The following is a 23,736-nucleotide window of genomic DNA, read 5'->3' as shown; positions in this document are numbered from 1 at the left end:
GCACCTAGCACTTTTACTATTACCTGATTTGGAGAGTCAAATGCAACGAAATTTTGTTCAAGGTGCATTGTGTCTAGGTGTATATCTGAATGACAATAAAGTTTTCATTCATTCATTCAATTTCCCGAGTAACCTCTTCAAAAAATTCAAGAAGGTTAGTCAAACATGACCTTCCAGGCACAAATCCATGTTGACTGTTCCTAATCAGACCCTGTTTATCCAGATGCTTATATATATTATCTCTAAGTATCCTTTCCATTAATTTGCCCACCACTGACGTCAAACTAACAGGTCTATAATTGCTAGGTTTACTCTTAGACCCCTTTTTAAACAATGGAACAACATGCGCAGTACGCCAATCCTCCGGCACTATTATCGTTTCTAATGACATTTGAAATATTTCTGTCATAGCCCCTGCTATTTCTACACTAACTTCCCTCAATGTCCTAGGGAATATCCTGTCCGGACCTGGAGACTTATCCACTTTTATATTTCTCAAAAGTGTCAGTACTTCCTCTTCTTTGAATCTCATAGTTTCCATAGCTACTCTACTTGTTTCCCTTACCTCACATAATTCAATATCCTTTTCCTTGGTGAATACCGAAGAAAATAAATTGTTCAATATCTCCCCCATCTCTTTTGGCTCTGCAGATAGCTGTCCACTCTGACTCTCTAATGGACCAATTTTATCCCTCGTTATCCTTTTGCTATTAATATAGCTGTAGAAACCCTTTGGATTTACTTTCACCTTACTTGCCAAAGCAACCTCATATCTTCTTTTAGCTTTTCTAATTTCTTTCTTAAGATTCTTTTTACATTCTTTATACTCCTCAAGCACCTCATTTACTCCATGCTGCCTATAATTATTGTAGATCTCTCTCTTTTTCCGAACCAAGTGTCCAATTTCCCTTGCAAACCATGGCTCTTTCCAATTTTCACTATTTCCTTTCAACCGAACAGGGACATAAAGATTCTGTACTCTTAAAATTTCACCTTTAAATGTCTTCCATTTCTCTTCCACATCTTTCCCATAAAACAAACTGTCCCAATTTACTTATTTTAAATCCTTTCGCATCTCCTCAAAGTTAGCCTTTCTCCAATCAAAAATCTCAACCCTAGGTCCAGTTCTGACCCTCTCCATAATTATATTGAAACTAATGGTATTGTGATCACTGGTCCCGAACTGTTCCCAAACGCATACCTCTGCCACCTGACCCGTCTCATTTCCAGCACCGCCCCTTCTCTAGTAGGTACTTCTATGTATTTCTGCAAAAATCTATCCTGCACACATTTTACAAACTCCAACCCATCCAGCCCATTTACAGAATGTGTTTGCCAGTCTATGTGTGGAAAATTGAAATCTCCCACAATCACTACCTTGTGCTTACTACTAATATCTGCAATCTCCTTACATATTTGCTCTTCCAATTCTCGCTCCCCATTTGGCAGTCTATAATATACCCCTATAAGTGTTGCTACACCTTTCCATTTCTCAGTTCCACCCAAATAGCCTCCCTAGACGAGCCCTCTAATCTATCCTGCCAAAGCACTGCTGTAATATCTTCCCTGATAAGCAATGCAACACCTCCACCTCTTGCCCCTCCAATTCTATCACACCTGAAGCAATGAAATCCGGGAATATTTAGTTTCCAATCACAGCCCTCCTGCAACCATGTTTCACTGATCACCACAACATCATACTTCCAGGTGTCAATCCAGGCTCTAAGTTCATCCACCTTTCTTACAATGCTCATAGCATTAAAATATACACATTTAAGAAACCCACCCTCTCTTATTCTCTGTTTATTGTCTTTTTCTTCTCTCTCCCCTACATTTTGGGTCAGAGTGCTACCATTCTCTGCCTCCTGCCTCACACACTGACTGCTAGCTTTCCCAATTTGAGTCCCTCCCCCCAACCATATTAGTTTAAAGTCTCCCCAGTAGCCTTTGCAAACCTCCCCGCCAGGATATTGGCCCCCCTCCCTTTTGAGCCAGCACCGCCATTCATTGTGATCATGGCTGATTGTCCCCGATCAATAACCCATGCCTGCCTTCTCCCCATATCCCTTGACTCCACTAGCCACTAGAGCTCTATCTAACTCTCTCTTAAATCCATCTGGTGATTTGGCCTCCACTGCCCTCTGTGGCAGGGAATTCCATAAATTCACAACTCTCTGGGTTAAAACGTTTTTTCTCACCTCAGTCTTAAATGACCTCCCCTTTATTCTCCGACTGTGGCCCCTGGTTCTGGACTCGCCCAACATTGGGAACATTTTTCCTGCATCTAGTTTGTCCAGTCCTGTTATAATTTTATATGTTTCTATAAGATGCTCCCTCATCCTTCTAAACTCCAGTGAATACAAGCCTAGTCTTTTCAGTCTTTCCTCATATGATGTCCCGCCATCCCAGGGATCAATCTCGTGAACCTACGCTGCACTGCTTCAATCACAAGGATGTCCTTCCTCAAATTAGGAGACCAAAACTGTACACAATACTCCAGATGTGGTCTCACCAGAGCCCTATACAACTGCAGAAGAACCTTTTCACTCCTAAACTGAAATCCTCTTGTTATGAAACTTACGGTTGGCTGATGAATGTTTGGGGGAAAGCATAATAAGGAAGTGGGAATCCATGGGCAGTAATATGGGTGAACAGAGAGAGGCTGCAATCAAACAAGGAGATTTTTGTGAGACCCACTGAACCATGGCTGAACAGAAAAACTTATTTTCAAAAATAAAGAATGTTTTGGAAATCATCTCCTTCAGTATTAAAGATTGCATATAACAGGTAGTGAAAGGCAAACTGTCATGTCTCTCCTTGAAATCACAATCATGCTACCACACAGGTGTGCATTTAACCTACCCAGTAACCTTTGACAACTGTGCCTGATACCTATCAAATTACCTGCATATCCAATACATGAGTTCAGGCTGGGCAAAGGGACTTCTGCTTTATCTCTATAGTGAGGTTATGATAACATTATCACACTGTTAACATCTTCTGTAAATCAAATATTACTTTTGTCATGGAGAGTTTTTGAAGCTTTGTATCAGCATTATTAACAACATGGTGCATGGGAACACACCATGTTGTACTTTGATGACGTTATTTCTCCATATGCCACTTTATTGTTGTTATTTTTTTTTATTTAGGTATTTTGTAGTGTAGTTTTCCGGGATATTTTTTGCTGTATTTCTTGTGTAGCTGTCCAGCTAAGTTTATTTCAGCATATTGCCAATAAACCATAGATAGGATAAAAAAAAATGTTTCTTCCCTTGTTTTGTAAACATCTTATTTTTTCTATGAATGTTATAGGTTAATACTCATAGTCATATGTTTTTTCTCCTTTCTTCAGTCATCATCTTTTACTCTTCATTTTTACCTTATAGGAGTTTGATATTTGAGTATGACTCATTTCAATCTCATGTCTTTATTCTCAGAATCCAGAACAGTTACATAAGTATGGTACACCACATTTTATTGCGAATAATAAGCATATGAAATAAAATCTTCCTTTCGTTACAAGGTCTGCTTACTTTTGCATATTGATTTTAGAATAATAAGACATTTTTTCACCATTGTTTGGCAGGTTGGAAGAAATAATCATCCATTGTGTTGGAAAGTTTCACTATTTAACAGCTACAAACAAAATAGTGACTCCTCAAGGTAGGAGAGAAACGAGAAAAAAATATCATGGATGATATTTTTCACACAGAGTAGTGAATCTCTGGAACTCTCTGCCACAGAGGGTAGTCGAGGCCAGTTCATTGGCTATATTTAAGAGGGAGTTAGATGTGGCCCTTGTGGCTAAGGGGATCAGAGGGTATGGAGAGAAGGCAGGTACGGGATACTGAGTTGGATGATCAGCCATGATCATATTGAATGGTGGTGCAGGCTCGAAGGACCGAATGGCCTACTCCTGCACCTAATTTCTATGTTTCTATGTTTCTATGATTATTGAACACTTTCTGTCATGATTAATTAAGATCATATTGGAAAATATTGTCAGTTCCACACTGAATGTTTTCATTTGTCCACATAATTTTCAGGAGATTCTCCAGCCAGTTCCAAAATGGACACTTTAATTATTTCTCCAACAATTTCCGACTCCACAGTCAAGCAATTGTAAAGCATACATTTGCTGAAATACCCACCATTTATGCAGGGGTATCAGCTAATAAATAGGTGACAGTTTAGACCTGATCCAGGGACAATTAACCTTTCACTTGGATGGAAAGGATCTGCCATGTGATAAAAGGGCAAGACAGTGTGTCTATCCATCACCTGAAACAAGTAATTAGAAAGGCACAAAAAGCTGGAGTATCATAGCGGGACAGGCAACATCTCTGGAGAAAAGGAATGGTGGTATTTCGGGTCGAGACCCTTCTTCAGACTTCCCTTAGAAAGGCAAATGTAATGTAATACTGTCAAAAGCGAAGATTGAATAGATTGAGCCTTTACTTTCTTGAGTTTATAAGATTTCTAGAGGTTTTAATTGCAATAAGTAAGATTTTGATGAGTCTTGTCAGGGTAGAAGTTGTGCAGATATATTTCCTGCTGAGGGAGTCTAAAACTAGAGAGCATTATGTCAGAATAATGGGTTAACCTTTAAAACCGACATGAAGGGGAATTTCTTCCCTCAAATTGCTATTTACCTTTGGAAGTAACTGTGAGAGCTGTGGAAACTGAATCATGAACTGTATTCAAGAATGAGTCAGAGCAAACAAGGGTTATATGGGGTGGGCAGCAAGCAGATGATTGGAGGAACCAAAGGGGCGATAAAATATTCTCTTATTTTGTTCATAAAATTGAAGTTCTGCAGTTCTGCTTTATTCAGAGCTACACTTTAAAAAATTCATAACATTTAAACAAATCAAATATGCCACTGTAGAATGTCAACTAGGCAATTTCTTTCATGATTCACACATGCATGGGTGAGCTATTTTCTGTTTTGAATGCATACATATTAATGACATTGAAATAAATTTGAGAGTAAACCATTAGGCCCCTTCCAGCTTATTTTCCAATTAACTGGATCGTGACTGAGCTTTGACACTTAACTAATCTAAGTCCCGGATTCCTTATTCTCTTTAATCCCAAAATCAATGGAGCTTTGTGCTGAATATTCCCAATGAGTAGGTTCCATTAGCCTTCTTGGGTAGAGAATTCCAAAAATACATTGAGGAGATTTTGCAGTGGAGCAAACAAAAAGTGTAGAAAGGAACTGCACATGCTGGTTTATACCAAAGATGCTGGAGTAAGGGAGCAACAGCCTAAAGAAGGCTCTTGATCGGAAACGTCACCCATCCTTTTTCTCCAGAGATGCTGCCTGATGCGCTGAGTTTCTCCAGCACTTTGTGCCTATCTTCGGCATAAACCAGCATTTGCATTTCCTTTCTACACATGTTACATGCTCCACTGTGAATCTCCTCAAGGACTCATCTTTTATCTCCGGAGATGCTGCCTGACCGAATGAGTTACTCTAGCACTTTGTGCCTATCTTCAAAAATTACATTACTTCCCAAATAAAACAATCTCTTCTCTACCCGATACTCACCAGCTGAACACTCATTGTGAAACTATGAAACTGTGACCGTTGCTTCCAGATTGAAATTTGGTGAAAGTTCTCCACAAGTAGGATTTTTTGATGCAGGAATTTTCAACATAGGCATCATTTCCCTATTTCACTACAGGACGAAGTTGTCGAAAATCGCCACAACAAATGGTAAGAATTCCGCCAAAAGGCTCATTCCTGTCACACACATCTCGAAGAGTTCTGTCCACTGCTTCAAAGCTCTCCCTCCTAATCATCGGGCACTCATCCCAAACAATGAGTTTCACTCCTGATCAAATCTGCCGTGTTAGAGTTCTTCTCAATGTTGCACAATGTATTCACGGTTACTTGGATGCGTATCTTAAATTAAGAATGTGCAGTTCTTCCACCAGGCATTAATGTAATTGCTATCCCAGAGGATGCTACAGCAAAAGTAACATCACCTTTACCTCTAACTTTGGAGAGGATCAAATTGGTGAGAAATGTCTTTCCTGTTCCTGCAGGTGAATCAATAAAAAACATATAAGGAATATTCCTTTCCAAGCAGTTGCACAACTGGTCATACACTCTGCTCAGCATTCAGCAGAGGCTCCTTCTCTTTAACAAATTGCTGTTGTTCAGGTCTATTGTATTGCAATTCATGCAGCAATTCTGGATTGCCACCATCAAGGTTCATTCTTCCATTTCTTGGTCGTGGCAAATAAAAGTATTCCAGTGTACACAAAATTTCTGGGGAAACTCAGCGGGTGCGGCAGCATCTATGGAGCGAAGGGAATAGGCGATGTTTCGGGCCGAAACCCTTCTTCAGACTGATGGGGGGTGGGGGGGGGGGGGGGGGGGAGAAAGAAGGAAAAGGGGAGGAGGAGGAGGAGCCCGAGGGCGGGCGGATGGGAGGGTGGGAGGAGACAGCTAGAGGGTTAAGGAAGGGGAGGAGACAGCAAGGGCTAGCAAAATTGGGAGAATTCAATGTTAATGCCATCCGGACGCAAGGTCCCCAGACGGAATATGAGGTGCTGTTCCTCCAATTTCCGCTGTTGCTCACTCTGGCAATGGAGGAGACCCAGGACAGAGAGGTCGGATTGGGAATGGGAGGGGGAGGTGAAGTGCTGAGCCACCGGGAGTTCAGGTAGGTTATTGCGGACTGAGCAGAGGTGTTCGGCGAAACGATCGCCCAATCAGCTGACATCTAGAGCAGCGGATGCAGTAGATGAGGTTGGAGGAGATACAGGTGAACCTTTGTCGCACCTGGAACGACTGCTTGGGTCCTTGAATGGAGTCGAGGGGGGAGGTGAAGGGACAGGTGTTGCATTTCTTGCGGTTGCAACGGAAAGTGCCCGGGGAGGGGGTGGTGCGGGAGGGAAGGGAAGAATTGACTAGGGAGTTGCGGAGGGAGCGGTCTTTGCGGAAGGCAGACATGGGGGGAGATGGGAAGATGTGGTGAGTGGTGGGGTCACGTTGGAGGTGGCGGAAATGGCGGAGGATTATGTGTTGTATTTGCCGGCTGGTGGGGTGAAAGGTGAGGACCAGAGGGACTCTGCCCTTGTTGCGAGTGCGGGGATGGGGAGAGAGAGCAGTGTTACGGGGTATGGATGAGACCCTGGTGTGAGCCTCATCTATGGTGGCGGAGGGGAATCCCCGTTCCCTGAAGAACGAGGACATTTCCGATGCCCTGGTATGGAATGTCTCATCCTGGGAACAGATGCGGCGTAGGCGGAGGAATTGGGAGTAGGGGATGGAGTCTTTACAGGGGGCAGGGTGGGAAGACGTGTAGTCCAGATAGCCATGTGAGTCAGTGGGTTTGTAATGTATGTCGGTCAGGAGTCTGTCCCCTGCGATGGAGATGGTGAGGTCAAGGAATGGTAGGGAAGTGTCGGAAATCGTCCAGGTGTATTGGAGTGCCAGATGGAAGTTGGTGGTGAAGTGAATGAAGTCAGTCAGTTGTGTGTAGGAGCAGGAGGTGGCCCCAAAGCAGTCGTCAATGTAACGGAGGTAGAGGTCGGGGATGGGGCCCTGGTACGTCTCGAACAAGGATTGTTCAACGTACCCGACAAAGAGGCAGGCGTAGCTGGGGCCCATGCGTGTGCCCATAGCTACGCCTTGTGTTTGGAGGAAATGGGAGGATTCAAATGTAAAGTTGTTGAGGGCCCGCCCTCGGGCTCCTCCTCCTCCTCCCCTTTTCCTTCTTTCTCCCCCCCCCCACCCCCCATCAGTCTGAAGAAGGGTTTCGGCCCGAAACGTCGCCTATTTCCTTCGCTCCATAGATGCTGCTGCACCCGCTGAGTTTCCCCAGCAATTTTGTGTACCTTCGATATTCCAGCATCTGCAGTTCCCTTTTGAACAAAAGTATTGCAGTGTTTTGTTGTAATTCTCCAGCTTGTCTTGAATATTCAACAGAGCTTGATCATGATGCCTCTCATCAATCATGATATTTTGATCACTGTTCTCCGTTCTCTTTGAAGGTAATCTTTGGACATTGAATTCTTGAAGCGATCCCATAATTGTCGGGGATTGTTCATGTTAGTATTCGTTAGCAAAACAACAAACAAATCACTCATTGCACTGGAGAGTCCTCTCAGCATATTCCATTGTTTGTTGCCAAAGGTCGTCAGTTTGCAACAGACCTCTTTCTCTGCAGACGTCTTTGAAGGAAGGAAGAATATCTCCATCATGTGTCTTCAATGAATCGAAGGATACTGGCTCTTTGACGTGATGGAGAAGCAGTCTCAAGTATCAGAGGTCACCACATCTTGGAGAAACGGTATACATTCATTCCAGAACGTTGGCTTCAAAAATACTAGGAAAATCTTCTACTCTGTACCCAACCATCCTTCTTTTCCATTTCCTAATGTTCCATGTGTAAAATCGGTGTACATCAGCGTAGTACAGTGTTCTTGCAAATCGATCTCAGGAACACAATTCCATGAATTCAGTTATTCTCGCCATATCATTATTGTCCACCTGCTGAACAGCATAGACTCTGATAAAGACTTGTTGTTCTTGTGGTAGATGTACCTGGAGTCAAATGACAGCGGGGCCTCTGTCATGAATTGGAAATCCAAAGATTGATCCCACTGCTTCCGATGGACCAATGTATCTGCGAGTCAAGTACTGTGTAATTTCATCAGCTCTGTTAACTCCAAAAAATGGTTGATCACTCCCCTTCAAGATGTACTTGATGACATTTGATCAACTTTACAGAGGAGCATATTTCATCGTTGATATGACATTTGAACAACTTTAATAGTCGAGCATGTTGGCGCACCACCCAATCAGAAGAAATGGTTCGTATCTGGCATGTCTTGATGTCCCTGAAATCACAATCAGTCACAATAATACATTGTTAGCCAAGTATGTTTTGCAACATACGAGGAATTTCATTTGCCAAGACAGTCATACAAATAAAAAGCAACAGAACAAACAAAATAAATTTTAACATGAACATCACCACAGTGACTCCTCCACATTCCTCACTGAGATGGAAGGCGAAACAAAGTTAAAATCTCTTCCCTTCCATGCTCTCCCGTGGTCGGGGGCCTCGAGCCTTCCGTTGACGGGACGATCTTGACTCCCGTAGCCGGCGGTCGGGCCCTCCGCATCTGGGCAATCAGATCCTGCATTAGGGGGATGTCAGCTCCCCCGCGCCGGCGATCGGACCCCGCTTCGGGGCTGGTCAAGCATCTGCGTCGTTGGAGCTCCCGACTAGCCTCTCCGGAGACTGCGAGCCCTTGATGGTAAGACCGCAGGCTGGAGTGATCCCAGGCAAGGGATCGGCTCTGATGTTAAGTCCATGCCCAGCGATGGGGCACAATGTCAGCCCGAGGAGGCCTCCAGCTCCATCGATGGCAGGCCGCAGTGCGACCGGAGATGCGACTCGTAAAACAATCGCATCTCCGGCAAGGTAATAAACTGAAAAAAGGATTCCCCCGACCACCTCCCACTCACCCCACATAAAACAAACCGGAGGACATTTACACAGACTTTTACCACATAGTACAAATTTAAAAATATACAAAAAAACAGACAAACTGTTGGCAGGCACCCCTGGTCTGGAGACTTTCTCCTGTACAGAGGATTTGAATCATCTCCACACCTCATCCTCTCGATAAATGGCTTTGGGAATCTCTCACTGCAACTTCCATTCTTCCAACATGGAGAGGTGTTGTCGCAGTATGGTCCATGAATCATGTGCTTCAGTACCAATCCATGCAGCTCAGGATCTACTTGTGGGCCTGGTATTTCAGCTTGCACAAATCTGTCAAAATCTTGTGGTCTTGGCTTACTCGCTTCGTCAAGCCACAGCAGATGAGGCAGGCTTATCTTCTGATATCCCACAGTTGAGACAAAAGCTATACAGTTCCCAAAGAGGCCATCTGGTCCAGTGAGGTACTTGATGAATAGCATTCTTTTTAGATAGAATATTCTTGCAATCAAGTCTGGTCTATCACATGGCTGCTGAATCAGAAAGAGGTGCTGTCGGAATTTGCTCCAGTTCGGATTTCAAGTAATTGTAATGAAGAGAGAAGCATTGCCATATTTCCAAACATTCATCATGCTGTCCTGACATCGTTCCAATAGACAATAGACAATACGTGCAGGAGTAGGCCATTCGGCCCTACGAGCCAGCACTGCCATTCAATGTGATCATGGCTGATCATCACCAATCAGTAGCACATTCCTGCCTTCTCCCCATATCCCCTGACTCCGCTATCTTTAAGAGTCCTATCTAGCTCTCTCTTGAAAGTATGCAGAGAACCGGCCTCCACCGCCCTCTGAGGCAGAGAATTCCACAGACTCACAACTCTCTGTGTGAATTTTTTTTTCCTCATCTCCGTTCTAAATGGCTTACCCCTTATTCTTAAACAGCGGCCCATGGTTCTGGACTCCCCCAACATCGCGAGCATGTTTCCTGTTTCTAGCATGTCCAAACCCTTAATAATCTTATATGTTTCAATAAGATACCCTCTCATCCTTCTAATTTCCAGAGTATACAAGCCCAGCTGCTCCATTCTCTCAGCATATGACAGTCCCGACATTCCGAGATTTAACCTTGTAAACCTGCGCTGCACTCCCTCTATAACAATAATGTCCTTCCTCAAATTAAGGGAACAAAACTGCACACAATACTCCAGGTGTGGCACTAGGGCCCTATACAACTGCAGAAGGACCACTTTGCTCCTATACTCAACTACTCTTTTTGTGAAGGCCAAAATGCCATTCACTTTCTTCACTGCCTGCTGTACCTTCATGCTTACTTTCATTGACTGATCAACAAGGACCCCCAGATCCCATTGTACTTCTCCTTTTCTCAAATTGACACCATTTCGATAATAATCTGCCTTCCTGTTTTTGCTACCAAAGTGGATAACCTCACATTTATCCCCATTAAACTGCATCTGCCATGCAACTTCCCACTCTCCCAACCTGTCGAAGTCACCCTGCATTCTCATAGCATCCTCCTCACAGTTCACACTGCCACCCAGCTTTGTGTCATCTGCAAATTTGCTAAGGTTATTTTGAATCTCTTCATCTAAATCATTGATGTATATTGTAAAAATCTGCGGTCCCAACACCGAGCCTTACGGTACCCCACCAGTCACTGCCTGCCATTCTGAAAGGTACCCGTTAATCCCTACTCTTTGTTTCCTGTCTGCCAACCAATTTTCTATCCATGTCAGCACTCTGCCCCCAATAACATGTGCTTTAATTTTGCCCACTAATCTCCTATGTGGGACCTTATCAAATGCTTTCTGAAAGTCCAGGTACACTATATCCACTGGCTCTCCCTTGTCCATTTTCCCAGTAACATCCACAAAAAATTCCAGAAGATTAATCAGCACGATTTCCCCTTCGTAAATCCATGCTGACTCGGACCAATCCTGTCACTGCTATCCAAATGTGTCGCTATTTCATCTTTTATGATTGACTCCAGCATCTTCCCCACCACCGATGTCAGGCTAACTGGTCTATAATTCCTCGTTATCTCTCTCCCGCCTTTCTTAAAAAGTGGGATAACATTAGCTACCCTCCAATCCACAGGAACTGATCCTGAGTCTATAGAACATTGGAAAATTATCACCAATGCATCCATGATTTCTAGAGCCATTTCCTTAAGTACCCTGGTCTGCAGACCATCAGGCCCGTGGGGATTTATCAGCCTTCAGTCCCATCAGTCTACCCAACACCATTTCCTGCTAATGTGGATTTTGTTCAGTTCCTCCGTCACCCCAGATCATCTGGCCACTAGTACATCAGGAAGATTGTTTATGTCCTCCGTAGTAAAGATGGATCCAAAGTACCTGTTTAACTCATCATTCAAGACAATGTGCCGTGATCTTGCCTCAGCCTCATTTTGTGTGTTAAATCGCCTTTCCTGTTCAAAAGCTGGCCGACGATCTGGATCAATGACAATTGATGCCTCTGGTAATCCTCTAATTCTTTCCTTTGCCATTTCAAGTGAAGTAATGTAAGGGTTGTTTTGTCTTAGCATTTGAACAGTTTCCCTTTGAATACTAGCATTTCGCAGTATACCCATTCACAATTCAATGCTATCTTGGGGGTCCAAGCAATAGATCTGCAAGAATTAACTTTGCTGGTCTGTCAGACATCAACAAACCAAGGTAATGATGAATCTGGCCTTGAATGATCACTGAAGAATTCCATCCATGCCTTGGCACCGAATAACATCAGTTGAAAGAATGACGAATAACGTCAGTTGTATTGTCTAATATTCTTTCTGAACTTGTTTGCCTGTGGTGTGTCACTTGTATACAGCCCAAAAATTGTTACGCTGTCGTGTACCGTTTTGACTGTATTTCGGGAACATACAAATATATATATACATACAAACACATATATATACATACAAGATGAGAGTTTTTGTTATATATATAGATATCATAAGTTTAATCTTGAAAATTGGCATGGATTTTCCTGTTCTTTTTATTTAATCGTTGCTTAAAGACATGTCATTTTATTTAAGTCACGGGGACTTGTAAGATTAAAATGCTGTTGCAAAACTATAGTTATATTTTGTTATGCTCCAGAGATATGAATATTTAACATTTGATTAACTAAACAAAAAACAATTGTGTTAAATACTGTGCCAGTCTGCCAATCATTCCAAACATCAAAGCAAATTTTAGTTTTCCACAGTGGGGAATCTCATGAACTTTCTCAGGATAGAACGCAGTTGGAAGTATTTTTTGCAAACATTTGTTGAACCAAAGAGAACAATTGAATAGTTGCCTGATAGGATGTACTTTAAAAAAAATAGCTACATGCCAATTAGAAATACATAATGAAGACGATGTTTATTTCACATGACATTCTATATGAAAGTGGATAATAAATAGAAACTTAGAGCAAACCCAAAGATTAGGACATGTGCATACCAAAAATCAGCACAGAACCATTTAGTTACATAATGATAGGTAGTGGAGTCACATCTTGTTTCTTCTAATACTGGACACACATTAAATTCATTTAATGATTTGAGCATTTAGGCAGTGCCAGTTTCAATGTTTTTCATATTAATACATGATAACTGCATCTTTTCCAAAGTGCCTTGCACAGCTGTATGCAAACTGTACTGTTGACCCCATTACCTCAAAAGGGTATCAACTGACGTGTCGAACAACAAAAAGGGCCTGTCCCACTGCGGGGACTTAATTTGTGAGTTTAGAAGTGTTTAGGAGAATTAAAAACCTCCTACGAATATGTAGAAGACCTCCTTCAATTATGTAGAAGACCTTCTTCGATCTCCTTCGACTGCTTCGACTATGTTGAAGACTAGCTTCAGGAAAATTGGACATTGTATAGTGGAGAAACGCTATACACTCATTCCAGAACATTGGCTTAAAAAATACTGGGAAAATCTACTACTCTCTTCCCAAAATCGGTGTAAAATCCGTGTACATCAGCGTAGTACAGCTTTCTTGCAAATGGATCTCGAGAACACAATTACATGAATTCAGTTAAAGTAATTCTCACCATATCATTATTGTCCACCTGCTGAACAGCATTGACTCTGATAAAGACTCTTGCTCTTGTGGTAGATGTACCTGGAGTCAAATGACAACGGGGTATTTGTGGCAGTGCCCTGGGATGGTTCAGGTCCTATCTGGCAGACAGAACCATGCGTGTAAGCCTTGCTGGCTTTGAATCCTCCTCCACTCCCTTGGTATATGGGGTTCCACAGGGCTCAATTTTAGGGCCCCTGCTCTTCTCTTTATACCTACTTCCTCTGGGCTCAATTTTAAGAAGGCATGGCATCTCCTTTCACTTTTACGCAGATGTTAGCCAGTTATATATGCCACTCAGGAAAGAAGACGACTATTCTCTAAAATCACTTCTGTCTTGTCTTGAGGACATTAAGTCCTGGATGGCCTTAAACTTTCTGGAACTTAATGAAGAGAAGACAGAGGTGATTTTGTTTGGCCCCAATGGCTGCCGTGAACCTCCCTTTGTTGACTTGGGTCCACTGGCATTGTCTGTAAAGCCAACCATTTTGAACCTGGGTTTTAGGATGGACGGTGATTTTAAACTAGATAAACAAATAGGCGCGGTGGTTAAGTCCCAGCTTCTTTCACCTAAGGAAGCTGGCAAAGGTGAAGCCCATTCTCGAGCGGCAGCGTTTTGAAACAGTAATCCATGCCTTTATTACATCTAGGCTGGGTTACTGTAACGCACTCTACTCTGGAGTCGCACGAGCTTCATTGGCTCGTCTCCAGCTTGTTCAAAATGCTGCCGCTCGCCTTTTGACCGGAACTCGAAAGAGGGAGCACATTACGCCAATTTTGGCCTCCCTTCACTGGCTCCCAGTGAACTTTCGAGTTCATTTCAAAATTATTTTATTTGTTTTTAAATCGTTGAATGGGCTCGCCCCGCCTTACCTCTCTGAGCTGCTCCACCTATATGCTCCTGCCCGGTGCCTCAGGTCAGCTGATCAGCTGCTCCTTGAGGTACCAAGGTCTAAGCGACAGCTCAGAGGGGATAGAGCCTTTTCTGTTGCTGCTCCGGCACTCTGGAACACCTTGCCGCTGCACATCAGACAGGCCCCCTCACTGTCCATCTTCAAATCCTCCCTAAAAGCACATTTTTATTCTTTGGCTTTCGACACTGGCTGAGGCATTGCTCCTGTTCTTAGTGCTTTTAATGTCTTTTAATTTTTAGTGTGTTTTTTATAGTCCTTCGTTTTACGGTTTTTAATGGTTTGTAATAGCTTTTTGTCCATGAGTTCTCATATACAGCACTTTGTGGCAACTGCAGTTGTTTAAAGTGCTTTGATTGATTGATTGATTGATTGATTGATTGATTGATTGATTACTTTATTAATCCCCTTATTCAGGGGAAATTATGATGTCCTTGCAGCACACTAATAAAAATACAACATAGCATTCAAAAAGAAGTTCAACACAAAAACATCCCCCCACAGTGATTCCCACTGTGGGGGAAGGCACAAAGTCCAGTCCCCATCCTCTTGTCCACCCAAAGTCGGGCCTATTGAGGCCTCCACAGTCGCCGCCACGGCGCCCGATGTTCTCGCCGGGTGATGGTGCTCCGGCGTCGGGAGAACCCCCAGCGGCTAGGGGTGCCAGGAACGGCCGCCTTCCCACCGGAGACCGCGGCTTCCAAGCCAACAGACCACGCCAGACGGAGCTCCGCACACTGGTGATCTCGGCGAGATGTAAGTTCAACGTCGCAGCTGGCCGCTCCGCAGCACCGCGGCTCCACGATGTTTTCCTCAGCGGTACCAAGCATACTGGAGTCCCAGCGCGGCGACCCAGGAAAGGCATCGCCCGCTCCACAATAGCGCTCCAGCGCTGCACTGCCACCAAAGCCGATGTTCTGCGCCGCCGCCAAAGCCGATGTTCTGGCCAGGTCCCCTCAGGGAAACGTCGCTCCAGGACCCGCTGGTAGGCCGCGAGGACAGGTCGAAGACGCTGCTCGGAGGAAGGCAACCCCTCCGACCAGGTAGGGACTTAGAAAAGCAGTTTCGCCCTTCCCCCCCCCCCCCCCCCCCCCACACATAAAAGATTTAGACCCCCTGACTGTACACTTAACGAACTAAAAATAATAAAAAAGAAGGGGAAAAAACGGACAGCTGCAGGACAGGCAGCCGTTCAGGACAGCGCCTCCTCCGGATTGGCGTAATTAGCGAAATTAGCGTAATTAGCGTGCCAACATTATAATAAATAAAGTTATTATTATTATTATTATTATTATGAATTGGAAATCCAAGGATTGATTCCACTGCTTCTGATGGACTAATGTATCTGCCAGTCAAGTACTATGTAATTTCATCAGCTCTGCTAACTCCAAAAAATGGTTGATCACTCCCCTTCAACATGTACTTGATGACTTATTTGATTGACTTTACAGAGGAGCATATTTCAACATTGATATGACATTTGAACAACTTCAATAGTCGAGCATAATGGAGCACCACCCAATCAGAAGAAATAGTTTGTATCTGGCATCCTTCTTGATGTCCCTGAAATAGCAATCACAGTCACAATAATACTTTGTTAGCCAAATATGTTTTGCAACATACAAGGAATTTAATTTGCCAAGTCAGTCAATACATACATCAATACATACATTTGATATATTAAAATAAAAACCATCACAATAATAGCAATGTGGGAGGCAATCCTTACCCATGGGTGAATTTGTACATTTGCACCCCAGTTCCAAATATCATCCCACCAGCTGGTTTCCTTAATTTTTTTAATATTCATATCAATTTCTCCAGTGTGCTGGATGACCTTAATGAATGTACTGTGGGCATTATTTAGCTGTTTCTTAATCCATTGTAAATTCTCAGGCAGGAGCCTTACTTCAGTAATATATTTTTTAAAGTATTTGCCCAAATCTTTCTTTAATCCCTCAGTAACTTCCATCGTGATTTCATTATGTTTGTGTATATCAATCAACTCGATTTTACCAATTCTGGTGGGTATTTGTGGGTTAATACAGAAGGTCGTATTGGTAATAGGACATGTCTGAATACCATACTGATATTCCTTTAAATAAGTGGTTATACTGTATTCCCCTTTTCCTCTATGTGCAACCTTGGTGATGTCGACCCTCAATGTCCCAGTTTCCATTGTACAATCCAAATCTGCCTTTGCCTCAAATCCACATATAGCTTGTTCATTGGCATATATAGGGTATGGACAGACAATAATCCTGTCAATGTGCTGGCATTTAGTCAGGGCTGTGCCTACCAATCCTTCTGTCTTTTCTATGGCATAAGGCAGAACATCTTCATGTCCTCGCCATATCCCATCCCTAATAATGCCTATATTTTCTGCTTTGTAAACTTCCAGCCCACGTTTATCTGGAGGAATGATTGGGAGTCCCAGTATCATTCCCAAAGCTTTAGTGGTAGCCTCCCACAAGACCCGCAACATCTCACCTCCAACAGCAGCAGAAGCAGGCAAACAATCGTCGAACTCAGCCTGGGCCGTTACGGATCCGTATTCGCCCTCACTTCTATTCCCAGAGCGGGGCAAAGAAAATTGAAGATAGACACAAAATGCAGGAGTAACTCAGCGGGACTGGCAGCATCTCTGGAGAGAAGGAATGGGTGATGTTTCGGGTCAAGAACCTTCTTCAGACTGAAGAAGAGTCTCGACCCGAAACATCATCCATTCCTTCTCTCCAGAGATGCTGCCGGTCCCGCTGAGTTACTCCTGCATTTCGTGTCCATCTTCAAATGACCTCACGCGCTCCAGACTGCAGTGCGGACGCATGAAGACGCACGCGACCTTCGTGGGACCGTCGTGCCTCAACGCGACGACAAGGTTGCGTAATTAGCGTGCCAAGGATACGCAAGTGGGACAGAGGCTTTAGTCTTCTCCATTATGATCGGATTCTTGGTTTTTACATGGCTTTCTAGAACTTTGACCACTTGTTCCTCTGCCCAATTTCCCCTGTATATTTCATGAATCTAGCTTATTATTATTATTATTATTATTCAACTTTGTCAGAACTTGCTTGACTTGCTGAGTTAGCTATCTAGCTTTTCCAGATCAAGGGCATTGACAATTAACATTCCAGCACTATAAGCTGTGCCTACATAATTGATTGTAGCTCTTCTCATACAGGTCTTAGCTCTGAGCTTTTTTTCATTTTTCCCTACTTCTTGCTCAATGTTTGTGTTGATCGAATATATATATCCTGGAATGGAGTTGGACACCATTCTGGTAACTGTATACCTGTGACATCCAACACAATGGGTAACAGTCCATGATATATGTTGTATAGGACTTTACCTGTTCCTTTTAAGATTAACCCATTTTGTGGTCTTTCGATTTGGGAAACATTTTGGGGTGATCAGGGCACATTGAAGAGATGGAAGGGATGGCTGAATGTTCAGCTGTGGTTGAGAACGTAAAACAGATAGCCATTTGCCTATCGGGTATCCCAGTCTTCATGGTAGCTCTGCATACCCCATAATCATTTCCTGTTCCCCGGGCAGGCCCATTATACTGAGTCCCAAAACACCCTATAAAGGAGCTGCAGTTATTTTGGGGTTTCCTGGTCTGCAATAAGTGATCCTACAATTGAGATTCCAACCTTCCCTCCAACACCGCCGACCCAACTTTAGACTTTTCACACATTGGATTCTGTCTTCATTAGTGCATTTACCACATAGTGTATCTACACCAGAATATGCTAGAAAGGTCCCATCTCCAAGACACAATGCCTCGGTGAAATTATATATCAGTCTGATGTCTTGAGCTGTTCCAAAACAGATCAGTATCCTGTGTGTTATCACTGCAATCAACGACTTTGCTCTGCAGAACATCATTTATCTGTAAACCAAAATAAATATCTGCTCTTATTTACAGTTCTTTACATGGGCTAATAAGCCAGTATTCTAATACTTCTTGGGCTTCCTTTTTCGCTTACTTCTTCGGGGTTGGTAGTGTGATGGTGTTGCCTGACCATTTTCCCTGGCTTGTTCCACTTGGGTAACGTGTCTTCTTCTTCTTGCATATGGTGTGCACAGCCTAAAGTTGTAGATCAAGGGTAGACATCCAGGCCAGGACAGCATCAGTTACTTGTGGATGGCTTTGATGCCACCAGAGAAAAACCTCACTGAGCAGCCATTCACGATGTGTGGGATGGTCTGGTTTAGATGTCCACAGTTGCAATCAGGGCTGTCTGTCATCTCCCACTTATGCAGGTGATGATAGTTCTTGCATGGAGGGTGTATATTCTGTTCAGGGTTAGCCATTGCTTGCGATGGAGGTCAAAACTCAGTGGCCTGGATGTTTTCCCACAACTGTCGCATAGCCTTTTCATGACCAATGGCTATAAGCTCGGGTTTTGTGAGGTCAAGCCCCAGGGGAGCTTCAATTACTCTCATGGGCCGTCCTGTCATTAAAGTATGAGGGTGAAACCCAGTCGAGCTTGATACTGTATTCCTTACCGTCATGAGGACAAATGGTGGGACAATATTCCATGTGGAATTGTTTTGTTGAACAGTTTTCTGAATCATAGACTTCAGGGTTCTGTTCATTCTTTCAACTATACCACTTGACTGCAGTACCAGTTTACAAAATCTGCCAGGGGAGTTTCATAGCTTGCTAATTCAGCACCAATTCTGCAAATTGGTTCCCATAGAAACAATTCCCTTTTAAACAGAACGGCTTTTGTCAGAAAAGGGAGGAAAATATAAATTTAATATAGAGAGAGACGTCTCTAATGTTTTGCATGTTTTTTTTATAAACGAGGGGGGCTATGCCACTTTAGCTAACTCCACTTGGATACCTGATGTGTATTTTGCCTGTTTTTGTACTCGATTTTCTGTCAATGTTTAACAGACAGTATTTGTTAAAAACGAAAAGCTATTTCAAAAGTATTCAAGGAAGTTCTGGCTCTTATCTTATAGTTTTCCGTGTTTTTTTGAGTTGTCACTCATCCAAGTTCTGTCTCTTATCTGACGAGATGCTCAGTGTTCTTTTCAAGGCAATGATAACATGATACTGGCAGCTTAATTTTACTGTGTTTAGAATTTTGCTATGTATTTTTTTAAATCTCTCCCAAAGCATATCGGAATAGTTGACATCAAGTAACAGGCTATATTTATATATTTATATATATACCCCTTTTGATGAAATGGTCCATGACAGATGAAATAGTATGTCATTGAATGAGCTTGCAATCTATGGAAATTAATTGTTTATTTTTTGTTTTCTCTTAACTTTAGGTTTATTTATTTATATATGTTTCTATCTATTCCTTATTTCTTACCTTTTGAATTGAGTTCAAACAGAGACCTGAATTCCACGATGGCCACGTGGTATACTGGTAGATGTGTTAGATGAGATTGGAGAAGCCTTTATCTCAGAACAAAATCTGTTAATTTGAAATTGTAAATTTGGGGAGATAGATTGGAACAATTGGGAATATTTCTTATAATTGTTTTTTTTTTAATACGATGATCTATTTTTAAAGAGTGATCTCACATCCCCCACCACCAATAGAATTCTGGATTAGTGGAGGGAATGAATAGGACACTAAAGAGTGTGGAAGTCAGTTATGGCCTACAGGCCCACAGCAATGAATTAATTACATACGCACAGCAATTAAGCACAACCTTGTCAGTCTAGCATTCACAGTGGTTGAAAACGCAGAAGCCACTGCCAGTTGAACAGAGACACAGTCCATACTACTGGGATCGGACAATATTGGGACTAGGTTGGACGGGACTATACCAGGTGCTACTACGACCAACTTACGTGAAGATTGAAGATTACTCCCATTGAAGACATCTGATACGATTGCCTATAAATGGAGGAGAACCAAGAAAGGACAATGGGGCTATTGACCCTACTTTTTATCCTGAGGTTGGCCAAGATGAGCTGGACTTGGGGAAACAGCCCTTGCCCAAGATGTCCGGAATAAGGTTGACAACTGTCCTTACGTTTATAACACTGACCAAGCACAAGACAGAAGCCGAACTTGAATTTGCTTGTGATCAATGTGAGAAGCGGTTCGAGAAGGCTCACAATTTGAATGTTCACATGTCCATGGTTTATCCCTTGACCCAGAATACAGATAAAAACAAACCTATTGAAATTGAATCAAGTCAGCTAAGTTTGGAAACATTAATTAAGCAGAAACCCAGTTAATAGTTATTCAAAAGCTAAATGATGAGTCTAAAGAACCTTGCATCTTTTTTCAATGTCAGCAAGCCACAAAGGATTAACATGAAAAGATGCAATCAAGCCAGGCTCACCTAAAATAGGTACAGCAAAGGAAAGGTTAGTGTGGAGAATATAGTTCTGAGCATTATAGCACACCAGTTCCAGAGAAAAAGTCAAATGTCTGCAATGGGGTAGAGGTGCATCAGGCAGAATACTAGCAATTGGAAGGACTGTTCAGAACTCTGATTACAGAGAGCCACAATTACATCCTGGACAGACATTCAACTCGCAGCTTTGTTTTGAATGAGGGACAGTGCCCATCCAGTAGAAATACGGGCTCAATGGAGGAAGTTCTGGATGGTTCAATAACCCTTTCACCTCGGAATGCAAAGGTGACTGAAAATGGTGAGGGTGATAATGTTGTGAAGCATCAACCTGTCCCAGTGTTAGCAGACTTTTAGCCTTGTACATACAGTGGAGCCACTTCGCGGTTGGTGGATGTGGACAACTCGGAATTCCCATTTAAGAAGGATATGTTCTTGCGCTCAGATCCTGAATATACAGAGTGCTCTTTGGAAAAGGTTCAGGTACAAGATGCAACTCAACCATTAAATGTGAGAAAAAAACCCAGTTAACTGCAATGAAGCAACTTATTCTATAAGAAATGATGTTGTGGATGGATTGGAGTCCAGTGATCTTTCTGAAAGGTATTTATCAAGTGAAGATGACAGATAAATAAAAGTTAAGAATGGTTCTTCAGTTGAGTCTTTTCAACCATATTGGAAGAAGAAGAGTAAGTTACCAGTTAAGAAGTGCAATATTAAGGATGTGAAGAAACAATCTGGACAAAAACGTGGCCGGAAACCAAAGTCAAACTTGGAAAGGGAAGATTTCCCCACTGTGTATCGATGTCAGTATAAGGGTTGCTGTGATGTTTACAGAGGAGTTGACAGACTTAAGAAACATACAAAAGAGCAGCATGAAGAGATGCGTGAAAGACCTTGCCCCCACCCAGGAGGTAACAAGGTGTTTGTGATTGTACGCTACCTGCAGTGCCATGTAAAGCTGATCCATGCAGAAGAAAGAACATCTTTACAGGTCCTTTGGTCACAACTTCGGAAAGACAAACCACATTCGATCAACAATCTTGAAGCATTTTGAGCTTTATCATATGACCATGGGTCTAGAGAGAGAGAAGCTGAACATTTTGAAACAGATGGACCCCTTGAAAGAGATTATGCATAACCCTATCCAGGAAGACAATGACTCAGACCTGGTGGATAATCAGTGTGATGACAACCAGGGCATTGATGAGGATGGCAATGATGGCATTTCTGATCAGAAGGACAATTGCAGTTTTGTTCCCAACCCTGACCAGATCGATGCCCATGGTGACAGCAGAGGAGACAACTGCAAGGACTTTGACAACAGCATCCCAGATATCTATGACGTGCCCTGAGAACAGCGCCATCAGTGAGACTGACCTGAGGAAGTTCCAAAGGGGACGATGCAGATCGATCCTGACTGGGTAGTATGCAACAAGAGCAGGGAGTTACTTCAGACCGCCAACTCTGACCCTGGCCATACTGTTGGATTTGAGGAGTTCAACACCATCAACTTAAATGGCACCTTCTACATCAACACAGACTGCAATCTACGCTGGCTTTGTCTTTGGCTACCAGTCCAGCAGCCGCTTCTGCGTGGTGATGTGGAAGCAGTCCACCCAAACCTACTGGGAGGAGAAGTTGTCCAAACCCATGGATATGCTAGCGTCTAGATTAAGTTGATGAACCCCACCACAGGACGAGAGGGGAGAGCACCTCACCTGTGCAACGATCTACGAAGAGAATGGCAACACCCTCAGACAGGTGTGAACTTTATGACACAACCCCAATGTCGGCTGAAAGGATTACACTGCCTACAGGTGACATCTGATCCATTGACCCTAAACAAGCTTCATCAGGGTGGTTGTCAATGAAGAGAGTGAGAACTGATTGCCATACCATTGGTTTGATGGACTTTGGAGTACTATTGGAACTGGTAGCCATACTTTTGGTTTGGTGGACTTTGGAGTACTGTGATACATTATGGCTCTATCATTCAGCTAATCATTCCTCTAATACTTGCGACCATTGCGTGTACCTATCGAGGACTGTGAATGTTATCATGTTTGATAAAAAGGAGGGAATGAAAGAGCTAATAGTCAAATCTAATATGGATTCGTTCTTTTACAAAAGCATGGACTAGTAGAACAAAGAAAGGCGCGGTGCCAAGTCTGAATGACTTTGTAAATTACATGGAACACAATATGGAGGACAGGTTCTCTTTTCAATAAAGACATTAAGATGGCAGCCTGCAGTAATAACATGTGCTTCTTCAAGGCCATAAAGAAGCCAAGATTGAAAAAAAATAGCTGACGCTCCAGAGAGAAATAATAACTTGGCATTAGAGGAGCTTGATTTGGACCCAGCTTTCCTATATTGTAAAAGGCTACAGAATATTTCAGTCATGCCATATTTAGATAGGAGTGTTTTACTGATAAGAAAAATGTATTAACACCTTTGTTCTGTGAGTGGGAGCCCGAGAAGCACTGAGCAATGTTTGTGCTCATTGTATCTCGCCACTTCCGCCTGACGATTTAATTAAAGATTGCCATGGTCTACCTTCAATGGTTGTTGCTATCTGTTTTTTAAGAAATGAACCTTCACAATAGCAACTGGACAGTTGTATGTTCTGTGAGATCTATTAATGGATTGAGACCAATTATATATGTAAAACTTTGTATTGGCCAAAAGACCACTAAATGTGAATGCAAATTTATATTGGCATTCATTATGGCTTCTTTCATGGCCTGCAGGCTCCCTCTCCCATTGTCTGTGTGTCGGGTAATGCTGAATGTATGATAGGGCTGAGACACGCAAGCAGGAGTTTGTTCTCCTCATCAACATCCAGCCCATGCAGATCTTTCTGGTGGGCATGCTCAAAGAGCTCGTGGGGGTCAGCGGAAGGTTTGAAGACTGG

At 42.9% G+C, this 23,736-nt stretch overlaps 1 long non-coding RNA gene across 1 annotated transcript; it reads left to right on the top strand.

Moving 5' to 3' along the window:
• Nucleotides 1-1,165: 1,165 nt before the first annotated feature.
• Nucleotides 1,166-22,010, top strand: LOC116974479. Its single transcript, XR_004412371.1, has 3 exons — nucleotides 1,166-1,175; nucleotides 15,017-15,020; nucleotides 21,950-22,010. It is a non-coding gene; the product is annotated as an uncharacterized LOC116974479 (long non-coding RNA).
• Nucleotides 22,011-23,736: the final 1,726 nt, after the last annotated feature.

The sequence above is a fragment of the Amblyraja radiata genome, chromosome 6 (assembly GCF_010909765.2).
Source record: "Amblyraja radiata isolate CabotCenter1 chromosome 6, sAmbRad1.1.pri, whole genome shotgun sequence".
Classification (NCBI taxonomy): Eukaryota; Metazoa; Chordata; class Chondrichthyes; order Rajiformes; family Rajidae; genus Amblyraja; species Amblyraja radiata.
The sequence above is the reverse complement of the archived record's forward strand: the minus strand, read 5'-3'. Positions and strand labels throughout refer to the sequence as shown.